Source organism: Marmota monax, unplaced genomic scaffold (genome assembly GCF_021218885.2).
Source record: "Marmota monax isolate L192 unplaced genomic scaffold, Marmota_monax_Labrador192_F-V1.1 WCK01_AAM20220418_F8-fsc00005, whole genome shotgun sequence".
In the NCBI taxonomy this organism is placed as follows: Eukaryota; Metazoa; Chordata; class Mammalia; order Rodentia; family Sciuridae; genus Marmota; species Marmota monax.
The window spans coordinates 26,143,304-26,159,439 of NW_026692254.1; the positions used below are offsets into that span (position 1 = coordinate 26,143,304).

The 16,136-nt window shown below is 40.6% G+C and overlaps 1 long non-coding RNA gene across 1 annotated transcript in view; it reads left to right on the forward strand.

The window, feature by feature from the left end:
* The first annotated feature begins 281 nt into the window (after positions 1–281).
* Positions 282–16,136, forward strand: part of LOC124087807 (uncharacterized) — a 92,474-nt gene continuing 76,619 nt past the window's right edge. Inside the window, exon 1 of the long non-coding RNA XR_006850199.2 lies at positions 282–431. This is a non-coding gene — a long non-coding RNA (uncharacterized LOC124087807). The remainder of the gene's footprint in view (positions 432–16,136) is intronic.

A 16,136-nucleotide genomic window follows, 5' to 3' on the forward strand; every position in this document is an offset into this window, starting at 1 on the left:
AAGACCCTGGATGTGCTCTCAAGGAGCTTGAAGTAGAGCAGATAGAAGGACTTGTACCTAAATCCTCAAAACAGAAAAAATGTGATCTTGTCTTACTATAAGTCCCAATGACTGCATTAGCTACAAGAAAGCTTAGCACAAAACTAACACAGAGGAAAGGTGCTCAGTAAGGCTTGCAGGGAATGAATGGACAAAACTGAAGTTGAGTCCATAGTCCATGGTCAAGCTCCACAGGAGGTCCAGTTTCTGAGTTCACTTATTCCTCAGTTGGTGACCTTTGAGCTATACTCAGAAGCTCAGCACTGCCCTCGCCCTTAATTCCAACTTGGCCACAGATATGAAGCTGAAGAGCTCTGTGGCAACCTGTTCTAACAACCAGAGCTCTACCTTCCCTGAAGCCTCAAGGTCCTACATCATCTCTTGCTCCTCAGGTATGGACATTCCATTTCTGCCTGATAATCATGCTCTTCAGACATATGCACAGCTGGTTCTTACCAGCTGACCACTGGGACCAGAGTTTTGCCTTTACCTCAGTGTTAAATTTTGGTGCATTTGAGAATGCTGACTTCCTGGGCATTGGATTGCTTGGGTGAGTTAAAAAAAATAAAAAAGGAGCATTTAACAGAGAAATAAAATCAGTGAGTCAAGCAGATGATACAGGGAGGGAGAGAGAGAGAGAGAGAGAGAGAGAGAGAGAGAGAGAGAGAGAGAGAGAGAGAAAGGGAGACACAGAGAGAGGTGATCGAATATTAGGGGAATTGGCTCACATAATTATAGAGAGCGAGAAGTCTCATGGCCTTTGCAAGGTAGAGAACCATGAAAAATGGTGGCATGATTTGGTCTAAGTCCAATAGCTTCAGAAACAGGGAAGCCAATGGTATAATTCCAAGTCCAAGACCAAAGACCTAAGAACCTGGAGGGTAAGAAGTTACTAGTATAAGCTTAGGGGTCTCAAGCTCACAGAACTTGGGTTCTGATGTACAGGGCAAGAGAAGGAGGGTGACTCAATTTTTAGACAAAGAAAGCAAATTTGTCTTTCCTCCACCATTATGCTCTCTCAGGCTGATGGGATGTGCCTGCCACAATGAGTGCGGGTGGATCTTCTTTCCTGGGCTTTACTTATTCCAATGCAAATTTGTTCCAGAAACAGCCTTACAGACACACCCAGAAATAATGCTTTACTGGCCCAGTAAGTTGACACCTAAAATTAACCATCACAGTGGGTTTCTTCACACTACACTCTGCCCTTCTGCAGGGTCTGATCTCACATACTCTTGGCTGACCATTTCCTCTGCACCACCTGTTTTCCATCACTGTGCCCTCTAGGTAGCTCTGTCCAGTGGCCTGGCCTACTTCTCAATACCTGGATCTATGCCAGTGTTGCTTGGTGGCTCAGCCGACTTCTAGGTCTCAACCCTATCCTAAGGAACATATTCAATTGCAATTGGCCCAGCCATGTCTGGCCTTGTTACTCCATACAGTAGCTGGGGAGTTGCTGGAGACTGAGATGGATTGAAAGAAACAGCACCCGGCAAGTACTGCAGCCTGCAAAGTACCCCAGAGCCCAGTTGGCCAAAGGTGGTCAAATAAGCCAGAGCAGTGAAGGCCAGAAGCAGCATCAAATTAGGCAGCTGGAATGAAAGCAGATCAGAACAGAATAGCAAGGCTGGTCCATCCATCAACCCAGGATGGGTGACCCTGGCCAAGGTTGCTCAATGCAGCTACAGCCTGGAAATGTTTCTTCTCCTGGGCTTTCCAGGGTGGCCCTGGCCAAAATGAATGCTGTGACTGCAGGGAGGGAAATGATAGAGGCTGACAATGTACTGTATCATCACACAGGCGGCGGAAGCTGTCTCCCAGCTGGCCCTCAGAGTTCAGTCCCCAGGATAGCTGAGTGTGGGGCAGCAGGAGGCAGGCCACAGTCCCAGAGCTAGCTGCTGTCTCCTCTGAAAGAGGGTAGGGCAGGGCAGCTCCCCTCAACCCTGCCAGCCTTCCAGGTATTGCCACCTGATGAGAGATTCAGGAAGCTTCAGCATGCAGCATGGAGAGGGATAAACGCAGAGTCTGCTAGGCCCATGCAGAAGGGAGCAGCTTGCAGGGATTGGGCACGGGGCCCAGTCCTGCCCTGGGGCCAGCATGGCATGCTGAGCAGATTGTCCTTCCTCCTACCCTCTGCCTGGGAGCCCTCAATTTCCATGCCATTGATTCTATCAAGAATGTTTATGGAGGCAGGTAAATGGATGGAGTTGGAGAAGACAATGCTAAGTGAAGTTAGCCAATCCCCCAAAAACAAATGCTGAATGTTTTCTCTGGTATAAGGAGGCTGATTCATAGTGGGGTAGGGAGGAGGAGCATGGGAGGAATAGACAAACTCTAGATAGGGCAGATCAATGAGAGGGGAAGGGAGGGGGCAGGGGGTTAGCAAGGATGGTGGAATGTGATGATCATTATTATCCAAAGTACAGGTATGAAGACACAAATTGGTGTGAATATATTTTACATACAACCAGAGATATGAAAAAATGTGCTCTATATGTGATACAAATTGTAATGCATTCTGTTGTCATATATTAAAAATTAGTTTAAAAAAGAATGTTTGTGAAGTTAAGAAATGTGGAAGCAAATCAAAACGGATTAAGATATCTTCTGTACATTTATATTGTAAGCATCATTTCCTTATCCCAATAACCTTGACAGTGACCATTATCTTCATTACCCAAGCAAAACACCTGGAGCCCAGAGAAGTTAAGACACTTGCCCAGATGTTCAGAAGAGGAGAGTGACAGAGTCACTATCACTGTTCTATGTGTGTTAGTGGAAGTTAAAATCAAATACAGGATAAACAAAATGAGATATATCCATACAATGGAATATTTTCAGCCGTAAAAGAGGATGCAGTGCTAACACTGTTACAAAATAGAGGAACTATGAAAAGCTTATGGTAAGCAAAAGAAGTAATAAACCAAGAACAAACAAACAAATAAGAACATCCGAAATGTCCAGAGTCAGTAAAATGATAGAAACAGACAGTGGTAGCCAGGGGCTGGGGCAAGGAGAAGTGGATGAGCTTGCTGTTTCTATTTGTGGTGATGAAAAGTTCTGAAACTAGATTGTTGTGTTTCCCCAACACCATGAGTGTACTTAATGCTGCCATGTTATACAATTTAAGATGGTTAAAATGGCAAATTTTTTGTGTGTTTTGCCACAAAAAGAAGCAAAAATATAAATTTTAATCCATGTTCATCTTGTTGGCCAGTCAGTGAGGCTTCTTTCTATTGGAGGGGGAAGAAGAAGTTTCAAGTATCCATTGAGTCTTCTCAATTCTGATTCCCTCTAGCCTTGCTCAAAATTCTCCTCCAGGCCTAGAATAACCCAACCCCAATGAGTGGAGAGTGGGAAAAAATTGCCTGTCCTTCTAAAATACATGTAGGGGTTGCATGTATTCTATTTGAATTCTAAAAGCACAAGTATAGGGACATATACAGAGAAATTTCATTCATTTATCCTAATTGCCATAATTAAAGTCACTGCACTTTGAGTGGTTGCTGTGTCCTAGGCATGATGCAAGATAGGAAAAAAATATGTTGCTTTTACATATTTTAAAACAATTCAGCAAGGGTGATATTATCCCCAGGTTACTGATGGGGAAACAGATTCTCAGAGGTTAAATGATTTTAGACTACAGAGCTGATGTGAAGTAGAGTAGGGATCCAAACACTTTTCCCAACTTCCAAGTTCACACGAAACTGGGGAAAGAACTATCTGAAATGGAGAAATTCTTGGATTATCAAATATGAACAAATTACAACAGTTTGGTTTGTTTCCCAAATATGTTAATTAAAGAGGGCTTCTAATGGTTTGTGGGTATTAGGCATTATATATATAAATTTCATGGTGAGGTTTTGTTAAAAAATTTTGAACTTCTGGGGCTGGGGATGTGGCTCAAGCGGTAGCGCGCTCGCCTGGCATGCGTGCGGCCCGGGTTCGATCCTCAGCACCACATACAAAAACAAAAAAGATGTTGTGTCCGCCGAGAACTAAAAAATAAATATTAAAATTCTCTCTCTCTCTCTCTCTCTCTCTCTCCCTCTCTCTTAAAAAAAAAAAAAAAAAAAAAAAAAAAATTTTGAACTTCTGTGTGCCAATTCATAGTATAAATGTTCACTACTAAAAAAATATTTATACAGAAAAAAAAAGAGTTTCTTGCTTAGGGCAGTATGGAAATTCAGCAATGCAAAATTAGTCAAAGTTGATTATTGATGTTTGAGTGATATGTAGTTTCATCTCTATAGTTTCATCAATGAATGGAATGGTTTTGGTCTTTTACTAACATGCAGCCACTCTCATCCTGTGAGTGCCAGAAATCTTCTGGTACTATTTTCCTTACAAGTTGGTAAAGGGGAGTGGTTTTATATATTATGGGCACTCAAAGATGGACTTGTCCAGATGCAGCTGTTCGGATGAACTTGGAAAAGTCTCTGGAGCAGAGGTGGTTGTCCATCTGCTGGACCACCCAGTGGCCACCAGTATTCCCTATTAATGAATAGCTCTCATGAGAAACTGGCCTATTGAAGAAGAGGGCCATAGTGACTATTCAACTGGTAGAGAGTGGAGGAAATATCACTTTTGTATCCAACTGGCTATCAGGGTCCCGTCACCCAAAGGGCTCTTCCTGTGTCTCTCCTTCTGCCTGCCCCATCTCAAGGGCTCTAGGAGATTTGGTGGTATCAAGGATAGGGTTGCCTACAATTTGCCCCATTTTTTCCTACATATTGTTATGAAATACACTGTGCCCAGTTTCCTCATAATCTTCCATGTTGATCCTTTGACCCTCAAGATCTGATGTTGGAAATTTTAGTAAAGTTGTTCTTTTCTATGACTCTCATTTTTACCAACCAGATTCTTCTTGAAGAATTGCCTCCAACTCTCGTTTCCAAAGAGGGGTGTAAGATGATTCATTTAGGTGGGAGAGAAAACATTAAAACTTCAATATGTTTTTTCCAAAATAGAAAAAGTACATATGCTTTATTATTTTTGAATATATATGGATCAACAGTACTGCTTATGTTTTGTAAATTAACATAATTATTATCTATTCAACTGGTAGGAGAGTGTAATAAAAGAAAATCTAAAATCTCCTCTTTTTTGGTGATTGCAAAGGGTCAATGTAGGTAAAATATGGAAAATAAATGAAAAATAAAACATAAATAGCTCAAGATACTATCTGTTTTTGTTTATTTTTGTACATTTGCCTATCAAGGCTGAATATACTCTTATAAGCAGTACTGTAACCTCTGACACATTCTGAGTGGTTATCTAACCACCTTAAAAAGTATCCCTAGTATCCCTAGGCTAATTGAATTGTACAATCCATTTCATTCCCAGCCCACAGTGGGCTGCAGTGGTCATGTAATTTCTTTGGGTGAGGACAGGTACAAGGCAGAAATTATTGCAAAATACCTTATTTGTTGATGTTACTTTTGTTGTTGTTGTTGTTGTTGTTGTTTTTAAGCACTTTGTGTCTCTGTGAAGGATCTCACTTTAATGTGAAGCCAATTGCAGGATTTGTGGGTGTGGATGTGTATACATCCATGTACAGCATTAGTGAGACAGGAGTATGTCACATTGTGGGGAGAAGTGCCTGAGGTTTGTGGAATAATGTGCACCATTCTAGCTGGAGTTTCTGGCCAAGAATGCCTTGGCAGTTGCACAGCAGGGCTGAGTGCCCCACACGAACCCCAATCTCTGGCATGAGCATGAGCGACAATCTGGCTGCCTTCCTTCCTCCACTTCAGTGTTTCTCCACATCACGTTAAGACCTGGAGGCCTCTCATCAGGGAGAGAAGAATACAATTTTCTTATTGTACAATCCATTTCATTCCCAGCTGCGGGATTAAATTTATTCTTTTCTGAAGTGTTGTCTATGTGTATAAATCATTTAAGTTTATATGCTTTCGTTGCTGTGGCAACTGTGTGGCTAATTGAATTCCAAAGTGTTTTTCTTGATTTCCAAGCCATGATAAAGAGCCAGAACACTTAATGGTGGGAGAGGGAACAGGGGCAGAAGAGGTGGGAGGAGGCAAAATTAGGATGACACACTCTTCCGCTGGCTCCTGAGACTCAGAGCAATCCTGTCACGCAAAACAAGAAGAGAGGGGCAACCAGCAACCAAGAAATTCCCTCTAACATGAACAGTTAATGAACGGTTACCTGGGCTTCTTTGCAGAAACCTATGCATCTTCTGACCTAAAACTCCACTGCCTCTCTCTTCCATCCTGCCTAGTCGAATTTCTCTGCTAGGGCAGGGGCTGTATGTTTTCACACTAAGGAGTTGCTAGCAGTTAGCAAGCATCCAGAAAACCCTTAGTGTAAATATCTGTCCAATGAGAGCTTTTTGGATGGATGGATGGGAGGAAGGAAGGAAGGAAGAAGACGAGATAGATGAGAAAGAGTGACCAGAAGTAATACGAAAGGAATCTGGCATTTGCTAAGAGGCTATCCAATGCTATGCCAAACACAATTTCAAAAACTCAAAGGAACAATTTTTTTTTTTTTAGATAAACAAGCTTCAGACTTAAAGAACTTGTCAAACGAACCTCCAGTTAACTGGCAGATGCAAGAAATACTCTAACACCCATATATATTCTATACTTCCAATTATATCCTTCTACCTCTCCAAGTCATAATAAATAGATGGTTGAATGAATCAATGGAAAGGCGGATGGATGGATGGATTGCTGGAACTTCCTCTTTCCTGAAATTTTCCAATAATTTTTTTGCACGCAATTTAATAATTTAGGCAAAAAGTCTTTGTGTTTTCCTAAAATATAGTTTAACTTTTCAATGTTATTCCTAAATTTGAGGATAATTTTCTTTGACTACATCTTCAAATACTATTTTTTCTTCAACTCGTTGAATTTTTTTTCTTAAATACATTAATTGACCCAAGTTGGGTTACATATAACATTCATCCTGTCCACATTTAACACCTCTTGTCTCTGGTTGCATAAAACTCATTTTCCTCCTACAAACATCCCTCTCTGCATCAGTAATTTCATTTTCAATTGTGCCCCTTACATTCTATGCTTTTATTATTAGTCCTAAAGTATGCTGTTGTTGGACTTCAATTTACATCCATACCTCCTTTAGATCATTTATTTTCTCTTTGGTTCTGCTATTTATCACCTGATTGGGAACATCATTATATTAAACTCATCATTTTTCTATAAATGCTAAGTACTTTTATAAAATTTATGAAATTTCTTCTCTTTTCCTTTCTTTTCGAGATTAGGTTCTCTGAATGTGTTTTGAATCTTGTCTTCTTTCTTTTTAATTATCTATCCTTCTCTTTAGGAAGAGAAACCTAAGTGATCAAGCTTGCTCTGTCTTAACATGTAATGTCCTATACCGCATTGGGACTCTGCAGACAATCTACAACAACAAGAAGACCTCACCAGATCTTGAACTTTCTGGCCTTCAGAGTCATAATCTGAATAATCCTTTATTCTTTATAAATTTCCCAGCCTGTGGTATTCAGTTATGTCCCCAGAAAACATACTAAGACATACATACATATTCATCATGGCCTCATTTTGCTCTCGTTCTTAACATGAGTGCTTAGGTCCAAATTTTCTATTTATTCTTGTCCAGAGTGGGTATATTCTCTTGACATTCTGCCCAACTTAAATGAATATTTTCTCAGCAGGAGCTTGTGGGTTGAGTATATGTGTGTCATTGATAGTTCTGTAGTTTGAGAAAATCCAAGGAGGAAAGAACTGCCTGGTGAGGACTGAGACTTGGGAGGATTTGGCTGTATGCAGATGTCTTTTGATGGAATATTTGGCGGATATCCCAGCCATGAACTGGACATGCTCAAAGTGTGCTTGGATCTGTCCCCAGACAGAGTGGAGCCATGGGACCAAGGGAAGTCTAACAAACTTTTCTGTCTTTGATGAGATGGCAGAAAAAGTAATCAGGGCCTTCAGAACTCAAGAATTTGTCCTTGGCCTTCCCGTACTTGCCCAGGTCTCTTCTCTGCAAATCTCAGCATTTAGCTCAATTGACTTTGTCTAGCATCACTTTGAGGGGCTGAAGAAGAATACCACAACTTTTATTGTTATAGCTGCCATTCTGAAGTTTATGGCATAAGGCTACACCCCAGTCTCTATTTGTTTCCTGCTAGCAAATCTTTTTTTAGATTCTTTTCTTTTTTTAGGGGGGATTTCTACACCTGTGCTTACTCCTACCACTTTTATATAGAAACCATTTCTTGTTTTATGGTATCTTTAAGCAACAGGTTTAGAAGACCTGTAGACCTGAATGTGAAGCAGAGTTCCCTTCCTTACAACTGCAGTTCTCAACGGGGGTCCAATTTTGACAGTATCTGAGGGCATTTCATTCTCATGACAAGGCTAGGCTACCAGGATCTAGAGGGTTGAAGCCAAGAATGCTGTGCCACCTTACACTGACACAATCCCGTGCCAGCTCACATATTCATAGGACAGCCCCTACAACAGTCATCTATTCCAAAATGCCACAGTTGAGAAACCCTGCCTTAGTAGCTGAGTGGGTTTGGACAACTTTTTAACCTTTCTGAGCTTTAGCAATTCTGTCCTTAAAATGTCAGAGTTTTAATGTTAGTAGTAGGCAATATTATAATCCCTTTCATTATTATCATCATCAGTATTCTTATTAGTAATAAAATTGTAATTTTTTGAACAGCTGTATAAATGTAAGCAATTATCTCACCTATTCTGATCTTCTTTATTTTAGACAAAGTTAAATTCACTCTGAGAACAGCACTGTTGTTTTCTTTTTCTTTTTTCAGTTGTCAATAAACCTTTATTTTACTTATTTTTATGTGGTACTGAGAATCAAACCCAGTGCCTTACACATTCTAGGCAAGTGCTCTGTCACTGAGCCACAACCCCAGTCCAGCATTGTTTTTTACTGACTCCTACAGTCTCATTTGTTTTTGTTTGTTGTTGCTTACTTTTTAATAAGCCATTGTCCCACTATAGGAAGAGCAGCATCCTCCTGCCTTTTTTCTCAATTGCAAGTATGAATTTTGCTTGCCTCTTCTTACATAAATGCCTCAAGTTACACATATCCTCTGAACTCAGTGCCTGCATAAAAAGTGTGAGAGAAGGCCAACTTCCAGCACCATGGCCAGAGGATTTGACCCAGGCTTTTGGATCAGAGCCCCAGTAATGATTCTGACCTTGATATTGTGAAATAAAAGGTTAGATTTTGCCTTGTCTTATTGATAGAGAGTAGCTACAGCTCAATTATGTCTGATGTTGATTGTCTGCTATCTCTTTAGGCTATTAGTATAGAATATCATATTGCCATGCTCCTATCTTAAGACCAGTAATCAGAGGGTATAAGATACTTGCCCATGAATAAAATAATCTTCCATTGAGTCAATCACACTTTCTAAACTCTTATCCTGGCTTTCAGAGTCTCATGGCAATATGACCATGACTAATAAATGTTTATCTCTAACCTATAAAGATTCCATGTGGGAGGAGAAGGGTAGCCATGGCTGTATAGTCCCTTTTGCTCTGAAAGTTCATACAATCAGTCCAGATCTCCCTACCTAGAGAACCCTGTCAGGAAACTGTAACATATACACAATGATGTGCAGGTGTGCATATATCTATAAATTCTTGTAAGTTTATAAAAGCATCAAAACACTTTGGAAAGAGCACAGACTTTGAAGTCACCTGAGCCTAGGTTCATGTTTCACCTCTGTCATTTACTAGCCTGGTGTCATTAGGCAAAGTAATTAACCTCAATGAGACTCAATGTCCTCACTTATAAAATGGGAGTAATAGAGTCTACTAAACAACCAGCAGATGAACCTACAATGGTAGCTTCTACTCTTCTCTGTCTTTATTGCTCAGATTGTGTGACAGCAGGATAACTTTTTACTTTCATAAAATATATTCTACTTTTGAAGCTGTGGAAGCTGTTATTATTGCTGGATCTATTAGTGGCTTCCAGTGACCTTCTCCTGTGTGACAGTCACAGACAAATAGCCATAAACAGACTGGAAGAAACTGGGGAGAGATGGATTGAAATTGGTCAATGCTTGAGAAAAAAAATGGAAGATGAGATTTTCTTTTATTGTTTGAGTTAATGAATCTCCAAAGGGTTTGGCCTTGGAGGTACAAATCAATAATGCAATGTTAGTTCTGCCATTGGCCCACCAGCTCATTGCCACATGGTGAGACAAGACAGTCTCCCCAGTTAGGAGGCATTTTATCCTTAGTAGAAGGGGTGGGCATAGAGAGAGCACTCAAATGAGGAAGAAGAAGAAGAAGATGATGATGATGATAAATGATATCTACCACTTATTCGGGCTCATTAAATATAAGACCCTGCACTAAAGTCTTTGGTCATATTTTCACAGTACCCCATATTATAGCAATAGACCATGGGTAGGACACCTCTTTTACAAATGAGCTACTTAAGATCCAGAGGACATAAGTGACTTGCCAAGGTTCTCAGCTGGTTAACCGGAGAAGGAAGACATTAAGAGAATGAGAACTATTTTCCTTCCTAGTTGTTTGTGGAACCAAGTGGTGCTGGGAAAAAAATTTAAAAAAAAGTTTTCCTTGAAAGAATATCCTCCCAGGGACTAACCAGTAGAAACAAAATTAGTTTTGCAGTCAGACCAACATAGGCTTGACTTTTGTATCTGCCTCATTCTTGTTTTGTGTCCTCTGGAAAGGACATTAATGAGAATTACCTTCACTAAGCCTCAGCTTCCTCACTTGGAAAGTTAGACACAGAACTCACAGAGCTGGTTTATTGAAGTGACCAGCTGACCCACGGAGCTGCTTGGTAAAGTTATTTCCTTCTCCAGGAACCCAACGAGAGGTCAGAGCAGAGAATACTCAGGGTTGGGGCCTTCTCAACTCTCTGGCAGGTGGACTGAAGGCCTTGGGGTGATAAGGGTGACTGAGATGAAACTGACAGGAGTCTCAACAGCAGTGGATGAAATTGGGATGAGACACTAGCAACGTCAGAGAAAGTGGCCTCATTTATCTAAAGAAAATGTGAAACTTCATCCATGTTAAAAAAAAATCATCTTTCTCTCAGAAAAAAACATCTTATCCAACATTTCTAGATGAAAGACTCTATATTTTTAGGGTGAGAAAAAAAAAACACCATCTTAACTCTCCTGGTATCTTTTAGCCAACATCTTACCTCCCTTGATTGGACATAAGAATGCTCTTGCACATTTCAGAATGTTGCCCCTACTTCTCACCCTTATTTCTTTGACTATTCTTGAATGATGGAAACTCAAACAGAGCGAGAGTATCACCTGAAGTTTAGCAAGTCCAACTCTCTTCTCCCTGCACAATCTTAAGCCAAGGGTTGAAGACTAGTGGTCATTTGGTTCTACAAATAGGGATAAAGGAAAAGGACATAGCCATCCAGTCAAGAAATGCCATGCCTCACCATACCCTGACAGACCTCTTTCAAGTGCAAGCACCATTTCTACTTTAAGTTACTCTTTGATGTTTATTGCAACTCTGAATCCCTAGTGATGTCCATTGTAAGTGACCATATCTCTAGCACACAGAAGGTGTCTGCCTTGAGAGACAAAAGGTAACAACATACTCCTCTCACTATGGGCATGTTGGGGCACAATCAAGGGCTCAGAGTCCCTCTCATCCCCAAAAAGAAGAGAGTCTCTGATAAGCATGCAATCAATAAATACCAGAGCAGATGCCATGAAATTCCAATCAGAAGAATTTATAATGTGAAGTCAGATATTATATAGTGAGAAATAAATAAACAGAAATTGTCAGTCAAACTCCTGGCAGCTGGGTCCAGCATCAGAGGTAGTAAATGAACTAACTCCATAAATCATATTTATGATCAGCCCCACTGCGCATAACTCTGACAGTGGGGCTTTCCATTATGTAGCGGGAGACAGTGGATTGTTGTATCTCTTAGAGATGGGAAATGAGCAGGGCCAATTTGTCCCTGGAGCAGTGACTTAAGGGTGTCAGGCCAGGATTGAGACATTGCCCTGTTCTCTAGGCCAACATGTGCATAGGTGCCTGGGAGAAGGGTTCTGGCTTCCACCCTGGAGTAAAATTCAGTCAAGGCTCCCAGTGAATTCTGATAAGGTGTATCTTAAAAACCTGGCATTTACCATGTGTGGCCCAAGGGCACTAGTGAGAACTTAGTTCTGTTTTGGGGAAAGCTCAGGGGAATGTCTTTATCAAATACGATTTTCTTAGCTTTCATTGAAGTCATGGGTAAAAAGTCTGTCCTTCTGCATCTTATGCCTAGCTCTTAGCAAGCTACACAGTCTCCCATTCACAGCGGGACCCAGATTGTGCATCAGGGATTGTGATGATGTATAGGGAAGGGCTCTTAAACCTTTTATACCTCCAGGCTGTAGCACACTCCTAAACTGATCACATGAATGAATGAATGAATGAATGATGAGTGAATGAATGAATAAATCTGTTTTGTCCTAAAACAGATATGTCTTCCAAAATGCTTTTTTTCCCCTTCTGGGTTTTTTTGTTTTTGTTTTAGGTTCAAACTTCTATCTTCATCTTAGATAAGAGGTCTAAAGTGACAATTAGGAAAACATGTATTAGGTCCAGCTTCTGGGGTTAAACCCTGGCTCTGTATCAATTAATTGGATAAAAATGCACAAATGATTTAAACCTTTGAGGCATGATTAACACATTGTTACAATGGGAATATTATTAGTGTCTGATGCTGTTAGAATAATTAATTCGCGAACATGGAGCACTTAGTGAGAGCCTGACAAAAATGACGCTGGACTTAAATATGGAAGCTCATTCCTGTGTCCTGGCATCTTCCTCCTTCTTTAGCCTCTTTCTATTATAATTTAGCATTTGTCAGCCAAGATTGTTTGAGCTTGAAAGACATAAAGCGTGTGTGAATGTTCTCAAAGTTCTGAGAAAGGACCATGACAATCACAGATGAGCTGAAAAAAATCCCAGGACGATGCTTTCTCTGGAGTTGTGGGTATCTGGCCATGATCTGCCGTCAGACAATGGCCTTATCCCTCAAGCTCTCCACAGCTACAACATCCAGCTTTCCCTAGTAAGACTGAAACTCCTCGGCGACTTTCCAAAGATGCTGCTTCTCCCCACTTAACTGTTTTGAAGTCATTCTCTGACTTTTGCAGCTCATCAGCCAGTAGCAAGCAGGGCAGTAATTAGACCCTCTGCTGAGTTCTGCACTGGTGATTTGAATAATTCAGAACATTGTAATGGGGGGAAAGAGAGGCTAAAATAGAACACCTCCCTGGTTAATAGGCAAGTAACTTTGAGCATCCCAACAGGAGAAAAGAACAGGGCCTGGCACAGAACTAAGGGCCCTACTGTGCCTTGAAACACTGGGGAAATGTGTCCTCAGACACCTTCTGGGTGCTCACTCCTGTTATCTGTTCAAGATCAATGCAAAAAACAATCACCATCTTGGATGTGAACTTTCTGATTAATTCGTATCTCTGGCCTGTGTCTCCTGAGTACCTTGATGACACTGCTGCTTTTGGCACTGTCATAGCCTCCAGGTTCAGACTCAGGAACAGCCACTTGCTGTGTCTGAATTATCTCCATTAGACCATTGCTTCTTTGTGTCACCACTGGGGTGCTGATATTTTAGAGCCATGCTGTCTTAATAAGATAATTTTATCAACCATGCCCTACAGCATTGGAATATGTCCCTGTTTTTGTATACCTGGCTACAGGCACATATTTGAATAAAATTATTAAGAACCTTCCAGATATAAAAGTACCCAACTTTGGATTGTGATCTAAGAACAAATGAAAAATAATGACTCCTCAGGGCATAAGGTCATTCTAAAGTGAAGATGCAAAACCCCCACAGTGCCCTTAGCCTTTGTGTGCAGCGGGGAGGATTCCCTGGCAGACGAGGAAGCTGAGGGTACCAGGTATATAGAGTGAGACCAGCAGCCTTTAATGCACTTCCGTTATTTGCCATCGCTGGGCTGGACTGTGAAAGACTATTATAGACTAATATAGACTATTTTGAGAAATAATTGTTTTTGCCTTCAGGAAGCCACCAATGCAAAGGCAGCCACATGGTGGGGAGAAGAAATCTCTCCCCCATAACTTCTACATCATCAGATTGTTCAGAGATTTGGATCCTGAGTGTTTCCATGAGTGAGGTTTAAGGGCCAGCTTAATGGTAGAACTTTGCATGATGCATGAATGACTAGGGCCTTGGAGAATGAGGACTCTAGTACAACTCAACAAATGTCCATTAAGGAACTTGGATTAAGTTTGTTCTGGCAAAGGTAATTTCTCTGTGAAATAATCTGAGCACAAACTTAATCCAAGTTCCTCATACCCATCAAAATGAGTTCATGGACTGGAGACTTACATTCTAGCCTTACAAAGGGTCTGATATGACCTTGTGATTTATGTGATGATAGGACAAGAACCAGGTGAAAAATATGATGGGACGATTGAAAAACAAAAGTTTTTTCCCCTTGGGTATCCAGCATCATTCCCAGTGGCATAAAACTTAAAAAAAAAAAAGGGTGTTTGTGTTTCTTCCCACTCAGATCCATAGGCATTAACTGTAGACTAACTGTACATTTTTAAAAAAGTGGTATCAACACATATTTTACAGATGAAGACATTTTGATACATGAAGATGAAGAAGGTACCTCTATTGCTATGTAAAATCCAAATGTGGTATTATAACTTGATTCTCAGCAATAATTTGTGTGGAGAGGATAGTGGGGATTGAACCTAGGGGTGCTCTACCACTGAGCTACATCTCTGATCCTTTTTATTTATTTATTTATTTTATTTTGAGACAGGGTCTCACTAAGCTGCTCAGGCTGGCTTCAAACATGGGATCCTCTTGCCTCAGGCACCAGAGTTTCTGGGATTACAGGTATGCACCATAGACCCCAGATTCAACAAAGATATTTGAAAGGAGATGTGTTTGAAGAAAAGCAGCAAAAGCCAGGCCTGTAATCCCAGGGACTCAGGAGGCTGAAGCAGGAAGATTGCAAGTTCAAACCCAGCCTCACCAATTTAGTGAGGCCCTGAGCAATTTAGCAAGACCCTGTATCTAAGAAAATATTTTTTTAAAGGGCTGGATAATGTGGCTTGGTGGTTAAACGCCCCTGGGTTCAATCCCTAGTACCAAAAAAAAAAAAAAAAGTGGCAAGTATATCATGAGGTACAGCCAAGAAGCTGGTCTAGAAAGGGCTGGAGGACTCTTACATTTTCAGAATTTGATTTATTTTTTAATACTGTAAGATATTGTGTAGGAAGATTTCAACGTTTAATCAGTTCTTTTCAACTGGGGCATTTTCCCACCTCCACTCTAGGGAGCATTTGGCAATGTTTGGAGACATTTTGAGTCATCACACACTGGAGGGAGGCTGCTAATGCATCTAATAAAAATGCACTTAGAAGTATCACATGATGCACAAAACAGCCCCCCACACTCACCCAAGAAAAAAAAAAAGAATGATCAAGTCCAAAATCTGAATGGTGCCAAAAACTATGGAGAAACTCTGCCAATATGGAGAAAATCCACCTTGTGACTTTCCACATTGCTGTTGAACTCTCATGAGTAGAAATGCTTCCTGTACGTCCCTGCCTCTACCCCACACCATTTCCTCCACAACCCAGAAATATTTTTGAAAGAAATTATTGAAAATAAAGTCTTGAAATAATATTACAAGTAGTGCATTAATGAGACAAAGAGGAAAGATGTATATTGAAAATGAAGGGAGACTTGAAAGAAATGAGAGAGGAGAGGAAAGGAGTTTTAAAATCATTATGCTAAAGAATCATACAATCTTTGGGGTGAAAGGATCTCCAGTAGAATATATTATCCCAGCTTGGAAACTGACTCAAATGACTGTAACTAGGAAGTTGAATACAACATCTATGAAATAATGGGGTATCATCATGACCTAGAGCTTCTCTTGGGACTCTGCCTCAAATAACAATATATGTGTTTACTTCTTGAAACACTCATCACCATCCAAAATTCAACCTAGGGGTTGTCTCAAAAATCATGCAAGCCACTTTAACCCTCAGCAAGGCAGTATTCCATGTTTGCATGATTTTTGCACACATCTG